The sequence below is a fragment of the Octopus bimaculoides genome, chromosome 22, assembly GCF_046866305.1.
Source record: "Octopus bimaculoides isolate indiv1 chromosome 22, ASM4686630v1, whole genome shotgun sequence".
In the NCBI taxonomy this organism is placed as follows: Eukaryota; Metazoa; Mollusca; class Cephalopoda; order Octopoda; family Octopodidae; genus Octopus; species Octopus bimaculoides.
The window spans coordinates 32,863,945-32,873,944 of NC_142949.1; the positions used below are offsets into that span (position 1 = coordinate 32,863,945).

The following is a 10,000-nucleotide window of genomic DNA, read 5'->3' on the forward strand; positions in this document are numbered from 1 at the left end:
TGTGTATACATAGCTTACATCGGGTATAACTTAGAGAGATAACACCCATCCCTTTTCTACATATTGAGCAACGCCATTACTCTGAAGGTATCAGAGTGATATCATCTTTACTACTTACTAAAACCTTAGTCTTTGCTACGATAAACTTAAGGCCTCTCAATTACAGCATTAGCTTCCATTTCTTCAGGTCGAGTAGCCCATCCCGCTCAAAAGGTCCCCGAATAAAGTTTGTTTAAGGATGTTGAGCAAAACACCCATGTTTCCAAAGGTGAATTATTCAAACCCCAAAGAATTCCTCTCAACACATGGCTATGATGCTACCCCACTACTCCTGCTCGTGATCAGAGATGCACATATCGCCAGCCACTGAGGGACATGCTCAACTGGTTAAGGTCAAACACCTGACAAGTAAATCTGTGGTATTGAGCAGAATATTTGCTGTAGCCCATCTTTTTATACCAAGACAAAACAACGTACATGATAACACTTCCAATCAATTAAGATCAAAAGCCATTATTATTATTATTATTATTATTATTAGTAGTAGTAGTAGTAGTAGTAGTAGTAGTAGTAGTAGTAGTAGTAGTAGAAGCAACAGCAGCATTATTAAGGCGGCGCGCTGGCCGAGTCGTTAGCACGCTGGACAAAAGTGCTTAACGGTATTTCGCCCGTCGCTACGTTCGTTTCTGAGTTCAAATTCCGTCGAGGTCGACTTTGCTTTTACATTCTTTCGGGGTCGATAAATTAAGAGCCATTGAAGCATTGGGGCCGATGTAATCGCCTAGTATCCTCCCTCCATAATTTCAGGCCTTGTGTCTTCAGTAGAAAGGGTTATTATTATTATTATTATTATTATTATTATTATTATTATTATTATCATTATCATCATAATCATAATCACCACCATCATCATCATCATAGATTTAATTCGTTATGCAGAAAGCTATTATTACAGGAGTGTTGGTGGGGGAGAAGGAAAGAAAGGAGTGGTTAAATAAACAAATAAATATTTTTACGGTAACATTAACAATTTACAATAACAACAACAACAACAACAACGAAGACGACGACGACGACGACAACAATACGAATAGCAACAACAACAACAACAATAGAAATTTGGGTAGAGAATACCAGAAAGAAATATTTTGACTTTAATATTTCTTCAAGAAGAACACAAAAGAAAAATAATAATAATAATAATAATAATAAAACCACAAAACCAAACCCAAAAAACAAAAAGAAACACAGACAAAAATTTTAACAAGCGCAACAACAATAGCAACAAAAATAATAATAATAATAATGATAATAATAATAATAATAATAACAATAATACTGGCAAATAGACGTAATAGCTAAAAGAGCAACACAGACAAACACGCACTCACACACACGCACACGTACATGTGTGTGTGTGTGTGTGTGTGTGTGTGTGTGTGTGTATGTGTGTGTACGTGTGTGTGTGTGTACGTGTGTGTGTGTGTGTGTGTGTGTAAGAATTACAAAGCTACGTCAAAGACTTTAGAGGTATTTAAGAAAGCAGTCGGCTTTTTAATCTTTCGGTTTAGAAATAATCCTACCATTATACTTAACATTAGCTCCGGGGGATAGAGTTATAGCGATGGTATGTGTTAGGGTTGAGGGCGGTCGGAGGGGCGGCGGTGGTGATGGTGGTGGTGATGGTGGCGGTGGTAGTGGTGGTAATGGTGGTGGTGGTAGTGGCGGTGGTGGTGGTGCTGGTGGTGCTGGTGGTGCTGGTGGCGGCGGCGGTGGTGGTGGTGGTGGTGGTGGTGGTGGTGGTGGCGGCGGTGGTGGTGGTGGTGGTGTTTATGTTCGAAATGTTGACGGTAGTTGTTGGTGGTGGTGGTATGATGATGATAATGATGAGGAGGAGGGGGAGGATGACGACGACGATGACAACGACGACGGCGACGATACTAACGATTATGTTGATGACGATGATGATGAAGAAAATGGCGACGACGACGATGACGTCGGCGGCTGTGGTGACGATGACAGCGAAGAAAACATTAGCAAAAACAGCGACAATGCCAACAATCAACAGTGACAACAACCACAACAAAAACAAAAACAAAAAACAACGCCCACAACAACAACAATATCAACAACAATAACAATAACAACAATAATAATCTTGTTAATCCTATCGTCTTGAAAAAATTTCCTTTATTACGCCGCCATTTTAATTCTTTTTCTTATGCCTCTATTTATCGCCATTATTGTTGTGTTAATCGCTATAGTTTTGTTGTTGTCATTATACTCACAGCTGTTGTTGTTTCTGTTGTTGCTTAAAGCTTTATTGTTTCGTTATTACTGTTGTTATTACTGTTCGTTTGTCACTGCTGTTACTTTACAGTTATTATGGTTTTTACATTTTATCATTATTGTCTTGTTATTGTTGTTGTTGTTACTTTTGTGTTTATGACTGTTAGTTGCTTGCTGATGTTGCGCTGGTTGATTTCAGTGTTATAATTGTCGTTGTTATTGTTGTTGTTGTTGTTACTTAATATATATTGTGTTTATTACCGTTACTTTGTTGCTAATATTGTGATGGCTGTTATTGGTTTAAATGTTGTTGTTGTTGTTGTTGTCCTCGTTGTTGTAGTCATTAATCCTGCCATTAATTCAATAAATAACTCCATAATTATCCATATCACACACGAATATACACACACAAATGTATACACCCAGCTACACACACACACACACATACACGAATATATATATATATATATATATATATATATATATATATATATATATATATATATATATATATATATATATATATACATATATATATATATATATATATATATATATATATATATATATATATATATATATATATATATATATACACGCACACACACCTTTCCACGCACAGAGACTACTTGCACATCCACACACTGCTATTCACATATACACCTATTCAATCGCACATATTTCCAAGCATACACACACGCGCTTGTATAGACACACATAAACACACACACACACATACATGCTCTTAAACACTCGTATATACATACACTTATACACATGTACAAACGAACATTCTACATAAGCACATACATATCCCACATACCTACACTCATCTATACGTCTTCGAACACACATATTTGCATATACACACCTACACACATGCGCAAGTATAGATACATGTTTATACACGCATAAGCAGGTTTATATAGACACAAAACACGTTCATGCATAAACACTTTTTGATTCCTTCATGAATCTACAATTTATGTTATTTGCCTCTTCTCTATCTAGGCTGTGATTTACATCGTGTTGCCATTATACTGAGGAAAATAGCGAAGACCATTCGGTTAGCTTTTCAGAAGCGCGTCTTTGGTTAGCTTTTCAGAAATGCTTTACATACAGTACATACATATATGCGCATACATACATATACGTGTGTTTATGTATGTACATGCATAGATAGATAGATAGATAGATAGATAGATAGATAGATAGATAGATAGATAGATAGATAGATAGATAGATAGATAGATACTCTACCATGCAAACACAACCTGATAGTATTACCTACACAAAATACACCACTAAATTACACCCCACACTTCACACTACCATCCTATACCATCACCACCACTACCACCATTTCCTATACCATCACTCTGTACCATCACTGCCACCAGTGTTACTACCACCACCACCACCAGCACCCTGCGCTACCGCCATCACACGAAACTACTACCAACCTTCACTGCATCCACCCTACACAACCACACTACGCCCCATCACCAGACTACTACAACCTCCACCACCACCACACTTCGCCGTCATCGCACCACCCCACACCGCCACCCACTAATCCGTCTATCGTTTCAACAATTGAAATGTTGAAATGAAAACAGATTAAAATCTTTAAAAAAATATGTTTTCTTCATTTCAAAATATTTTAGTTTACTTTTTCACTTTTCTCATTATTATTCTTTGTTGTTTCAGTTTTTGTTTTTCTTCAATATTTTGCGGGAGGTGGATGTGTAGGGTAGGGTTAGGTGGGGCGTTTTCTTTTATTATTTTGTTTCGTAGTTTTTTCGGAAAGGATTCTGTTTTTTTTTTAAGATTTCAGTTCACTAAATCGACAATAGCGAAGTTCATAGAACAGTTTTATCTGTTTAATTGCTGATACAAGTAAAGAAACAGTTTATAGCAAAGAAACTACTGTTTCGGGATAATAGACCTCATCAGAAAATAATGAGAAAGAGAGTGAGTGAGAATGACGTTGTCACTATCTTTCTCTGTCCCTTATTCTCTCACTCTCTGTCAGTCTCTCTCTCTCTCTCTCTCTCTCTCTCTCTCTCTCTCTCTCTCTCTCTCTCTCCCTCTCTCTCTCTCTCTCTCTCTCTCTCTCTCTATCTATCTTTCTTTCTTTCTTTCTTTCTCTCTCTCTCTTTCTTTCTCTCACTCAATATCATGCATAGTAAGTGAAAAACTCGTTACGGGGCGAGCGAGCTACAAGAGAAATCTTCTTAGGAAGAACTCACGCCAAACTTTAAAGGAACCAGACCCACGTAAATCATAACTCCTGTTTTCGAAGCGCTGCCTTTGTAGGGAGATTGAACCCGGGACTTCGAGGTGATCTTATTTCCCTGAACTGTTGAATCGAATTTATATATTTCTGACGCTATTTCAGGATGTTAAGGGATATTGGTATACATACCAACATTTTTTTTTTCCAAAATAACAAAGCTATATATATATATATATATATATATATATATATATATATATATATATATATATATATATATAACACACACACACACAAACTAAATCTGCTTGTATAACTTTGAAGTTAGATCTCATTGGAGTCAGAAATATTGCTTGAATTTTCTGAATTCTATATCGAGAATGATACGAAATATCAGCCGTTCTCTGATAGGAATACTATGTATATACGTGTATATATATACAAGTGTGTGTGCATCTTTGTACGTGCGTGTGGATTGATATAGGTATATATATATATACATATATATATATATATATATATATATATATATATATATATATATATATGCATATGTAAGTAAATATAAATATGTGTGTGTGTGTGTGAGTGCGTGTGTAAGGTTGTATGTAAATATATGCTTGGAAGCATACATTTAAACATAGATATACATTTACATGCACTGTACAGACATATATATAACATGCATGCATAGATGTGAATGTGTATTTACACTGGTATGTATGCACATGAATGCAAACACGCACGCATACACATACCCATACACACTTATTAACTACAACTATTTCTCTGTGTGTATATGTGTGTATGTATGCTATGTTATATATATATGAATGTATTGTGGGCAATGGTTGTGTGTGTGTGTGTTCATCTATTTGTGTATTCAAGCAGTGACTGAAGAACCTCAAAAAACAAATGATTGATCTTCTTTTCCACAGACGTCAACCGATTGGCTGATGACGATGCTTTGTAAAGATGAAACTAGCCTTTTTTTTTACGGTCCAGGATATAGTCATGTTACGTGATAAAGGAAATATTTCGTTTCACTTCGCTGTATTAAGACCCCTAAATACATAACATACATACATTCATACATGCATACATACATACAGACAGACAGGCAGGCAGATAGGTATGTGCGTGTGCTTGCATGTAAGTGGGCGTTGTGTGTGTGTGTGTGTGTGTGCGTATTTGGGCGGACGCATAGGCATAGTTATGCAGTTAAGAAGCGTGATCTGCAGCCAGGTAAATTTGCGTTCAGTTCCACAGCGTGGTATCTTGGGCGAACGTCTTCTACAATAGCCCGAAGCCGACCAATGCCTTATGAGAAAAGTTTGAAAACAGAAACTGTGAGGAATTCCGTTGCTAATGTATGTGTGGATATATATATATATATTGTTATTGTTATATATATATATTTTATTGACTTAAATTCACTGTATAAAATGCCTTCAGTTTGTTTCTCATACATACTGGGGAAAAAAAATTATATTGGACAACTTATTAAAACTTACTGAAACTTCGTTCGAACTCATGTGACTTATTTCCTCTCCGTCGTTATCTAAGACTTATCAAGTGGATTTGTTGCTACGGCTCTTTGAGACGCTGTAGGTATTAAAATATATGTATTTAATCGCTGCTATTTTTTTTTGGCACACGAAACGTAGTTGGACTACCTTGATATTTGTTTGAAAAACAGAGATTATGACGGTGATAAAATACTGAAAGCAATATTTACTAAGCAAGTTAGCACTATTATACACTATAATTAGACGTAAAATATCATAAAAATTATTAGAATTGGGAATCAAATGTGAAAATATTATTAAGTGGCTGGCAGAAAACTGCCCTTCGGACTGAACCCGAAACAATCTGGCCACAAACCGCGCTTCTGTACAGGGGTATGTTTGTGAGGTCAAGCACACATTCTGCATGCATCGGGCTATGTAGTGACATACCTGAGAGAAGGTGGCCCTCAGTCCATTCGACTGATTCTCGGACTATATATATTTACATATGTAGATATACATGCGTGTATATATGTATATATACACGCAGATATACACACGCACGCACACACACACATACACACACACACTCACACTCACACTCACACACACATACGTTTGCACATATACACAATTACACAACTGTGGCCGCCTTCGTCGTCGTCGACGACTTCGTCTGATGTTATGCAGCAAACAGCCTTGCGGATGAGCTGGCTGGCTGGTTTGTCAGAGGGTATAACGATATGGAGGTCTGGTGATGTGGATGACGTTTAGTAATAATGGGGTGTAGCTATGTACACAAAACGGAAGAGCGCGGTGGAGGGGCAGGATGCGCCGTTACAATAAGTAGTAAAATTATATCTGCTAATGGTGTTGGATACGCCAGTTGCTTGCGTGAGAAACGATAATATTCAAATATTTATTTCGTTTAAGCTTCATATTTTCAAGCGGATATTTTTTCATTAAGTGGGTGGCAAAGTCGCTCAGATATTACGAGAAGAAATCGGACGTTTTGGCAAGGAAACAGCCATATTGGATTACCTTGTATTTTCTCGTTCACAATTTTGTTTTCTGTGCATGTTTTTTTCTTTTTCTTCTTCTAACTCATTTTTTTTTTTTACATTTTTTTCTTTCTCTACGGTTTCTTTTTTCTTTTTTTCTTTTCTTTTTCAGTGGTTGTATATTATTTTATTTTATTGTAGCTAATCGTTTACTTTTGTTTTCTGAATTCTACGTATATTTGATATATAAGTATATATACATACATATGTGTGTGTGTGTGCATGTGTGTATATACAAACATGTGTGTGTGTGTGTGTGTGCATGTGTGTATATACAAATATATATGTGTGTGTGTGTGTGTGTGTGTGTGTGTGTGACTGTGTGTGTATGTATGTATGCATTTATGTATGTATGTATGTATGTATGTATGGATATTCTTCGGATCAGCGAGATTCAAGCAGACAGTCAGATGCATAGATATGGTTCAAACTATATTGGGTAGGATTGTATTATATATGTGTGTGTGTGTGTATGTGTCTATGTCATGTGTGTGTGTCAATGTCATGTGTGTGTGTGTGTGTGTGTTAGGAATATGCGTGCGTGTGCACTTAGCTCTAACTATCTGTTTCGGAGTGCGTGTTTACATATGTATTTTAGTGTATTCTGACAGGTATACATACATGCATACCTATATACATAAATATATGTGTGTGTGTATATATGTATTGCGTATATGTATATAAACGCAAGAATATACCTGTATACTATATTTGCTATATATAAATTGCTATATATATATATATATATATATATATCCCCTCGCAAACATAAGGACACAGTAAATGTGTCAAGGCCGACAGGAAGCGGTCCAGCTTCCTAGGGCTAAACAGCAGTAGTATATTTCCTTATTGGGATTGTCACATTAAGTTGACAATATACAACTTTATATATATATATATATATATATATGTGTGTGTGTGTGTGCGTGTGTGTGTGTGTGTGTGTGTGTGTGTAAGCATATGTATGCAGAAACACGCATATAGACAGACAGACAGACAGATAGAAAGATAGATAGACAGACAGACAGATAGATAGATAGATAGATAGATAGATAGATAGATAGATAGATAGATAGATAGATAGATAGATAGATTGATTGATATGCGTTTTATGTATATAAACACAAATTGTAATAATTATATAAAATATCTCCGTTTTTGCAAATAATAATATTAATGTGTATGTGTTTGTGTGTGTGTGTGTGTGTGTGTGTGTGTGTGTGTGTGTGTGTGTGCTTCAAAAATCTGCAACATATGTAGAAACAAGGCAAACATTTAATCGTGTGTTTTAAGAAAACACATCTGTAACCCCATTGTGAACTAGAAAAGACCGTTGTCACTCTACAGATCGTTTTTTTTTTTTTTGTTTTTGTGACTATAAAAAGATATCAATCTGACTAGTTTCAATGTCTTTTAATACCTTATCAGGGATAGCTTACTCACTTCATTTCCGCAGACAGAATGAATGTTTATAGTCATTTAGGAGTATAATTTGGTGATGTCTAAATTTTTCTGCCTGATTTGCATAGCAGTTCAAGCGCTTGCAACGTAAATGAGCCCATTATTAGAACTATACGGCATCGGCACCATCACTACCACAACCATCACCTCCGCCACCACTATCATCACCACAGCCTACACCACCACAAATAATTCCACTACAAGCACTTCGACAACGGTCTCCATATTTGGCTCTATCAACACCATCGCCGCCTTCACCACCACCACCACAGATATCACAAACAACACCACCGCCCTCACAAGCACCACCACCACCACCACCACCACAACAGCAACAACCATCAGCGCTGCCATAACCACCACCATCGCCACCACAACCACGACCTCGTCCACCACAATTACCACCATCACCACCACCAATACCATCTCCGCCGCCACCACCACCACCACCACCGCTGTCACAACCACCACAACTTCCATCACTGCCGTCACACCACCACCACTGCCGCCGCCACCGCCGCCGCTGCAAATACTACTTCATAGTGTACTTCAACCGTCTTCATCGCCATCATTAATATTACTGTTTCGCCACGACTACCACCTCCACTACCACCACTGCCACCACCATCACCCCCAACACCACCACTCCCACCAACACCTCCACCGATACCACTACCATCAGCATCAACACTACTAGCAACACGTTCCTACATATACAAATTCCATATGAAGAGTTTATTAATTTGTCTTCGAGTTTGACAATGGCACCGTGGAATTATTTGGTGGGAGGAGGAGGGGGGAATGGAGAGAGTATATGTGTCACGGTGATGGGGGAGAGGAGGGTGAGGAGTGAGCGATATGTGTTGGAAGCCAGGAAGGGGACGAGAGAGTGATGGATAGATACTTACGTAGACGGAGTTGGATAGATTGATTCATAGTGAGAGAGAGAGAGAGAGAGAGAGAGAGAAAGAGAGAGAGAGAGAGAGAGCCAGACAGACAGACAGACAGACAGACAGATGGGTTGATGGATGGATGGATTGACGGACGATTTGATAAAGGGAATATATATAAGGCGAACTTGCCGGACGAAATGCTTAGCGGTATTTCGTCTGAGTTCAAATTCCGCCGAGGTCGACTTTGCCTTTCATCCTTTCGGGGTCGATTAAATAAGTACCAGTTACGCACTGGGGTCGATATAATCGACTTAATCCGTATGTTTGTCTTTGTTTGTCCCCTCTATGTTTAGCCCCTTGTGGGCAGTAAAGAAATAGGTATTTCGTCTGTCTTTAAGTTCTGAGTTCAAATTCCGCCGAGGTCGACTTTGCCTTTCATTCTTTCAGGGTCGATAAAATAAGTACCAGTTGCGTACTGGGGGTTGATCTAATCGACTAGCCCTCTGCCCCAAAATTTCGGGTCTTGTGCCTAGGGTAGAAAACGATATA

At 37.8% G+C, this 10,000-nt stretch overlaps 1 protein-coding gene across 1 annotated transcript in view; it reads left to right on the top strand.

The window, feature by feature from the left end:
* The window catches only part of LOC149131437 (uncharacterized), a 145,218-nt gene that overhangs the window by 123,834 nt on the left and 11,384 nt on the right, over window positions 1–10,000 (top strand). The gene's annotated exons all lie outside the window — the stretch shown is intronic.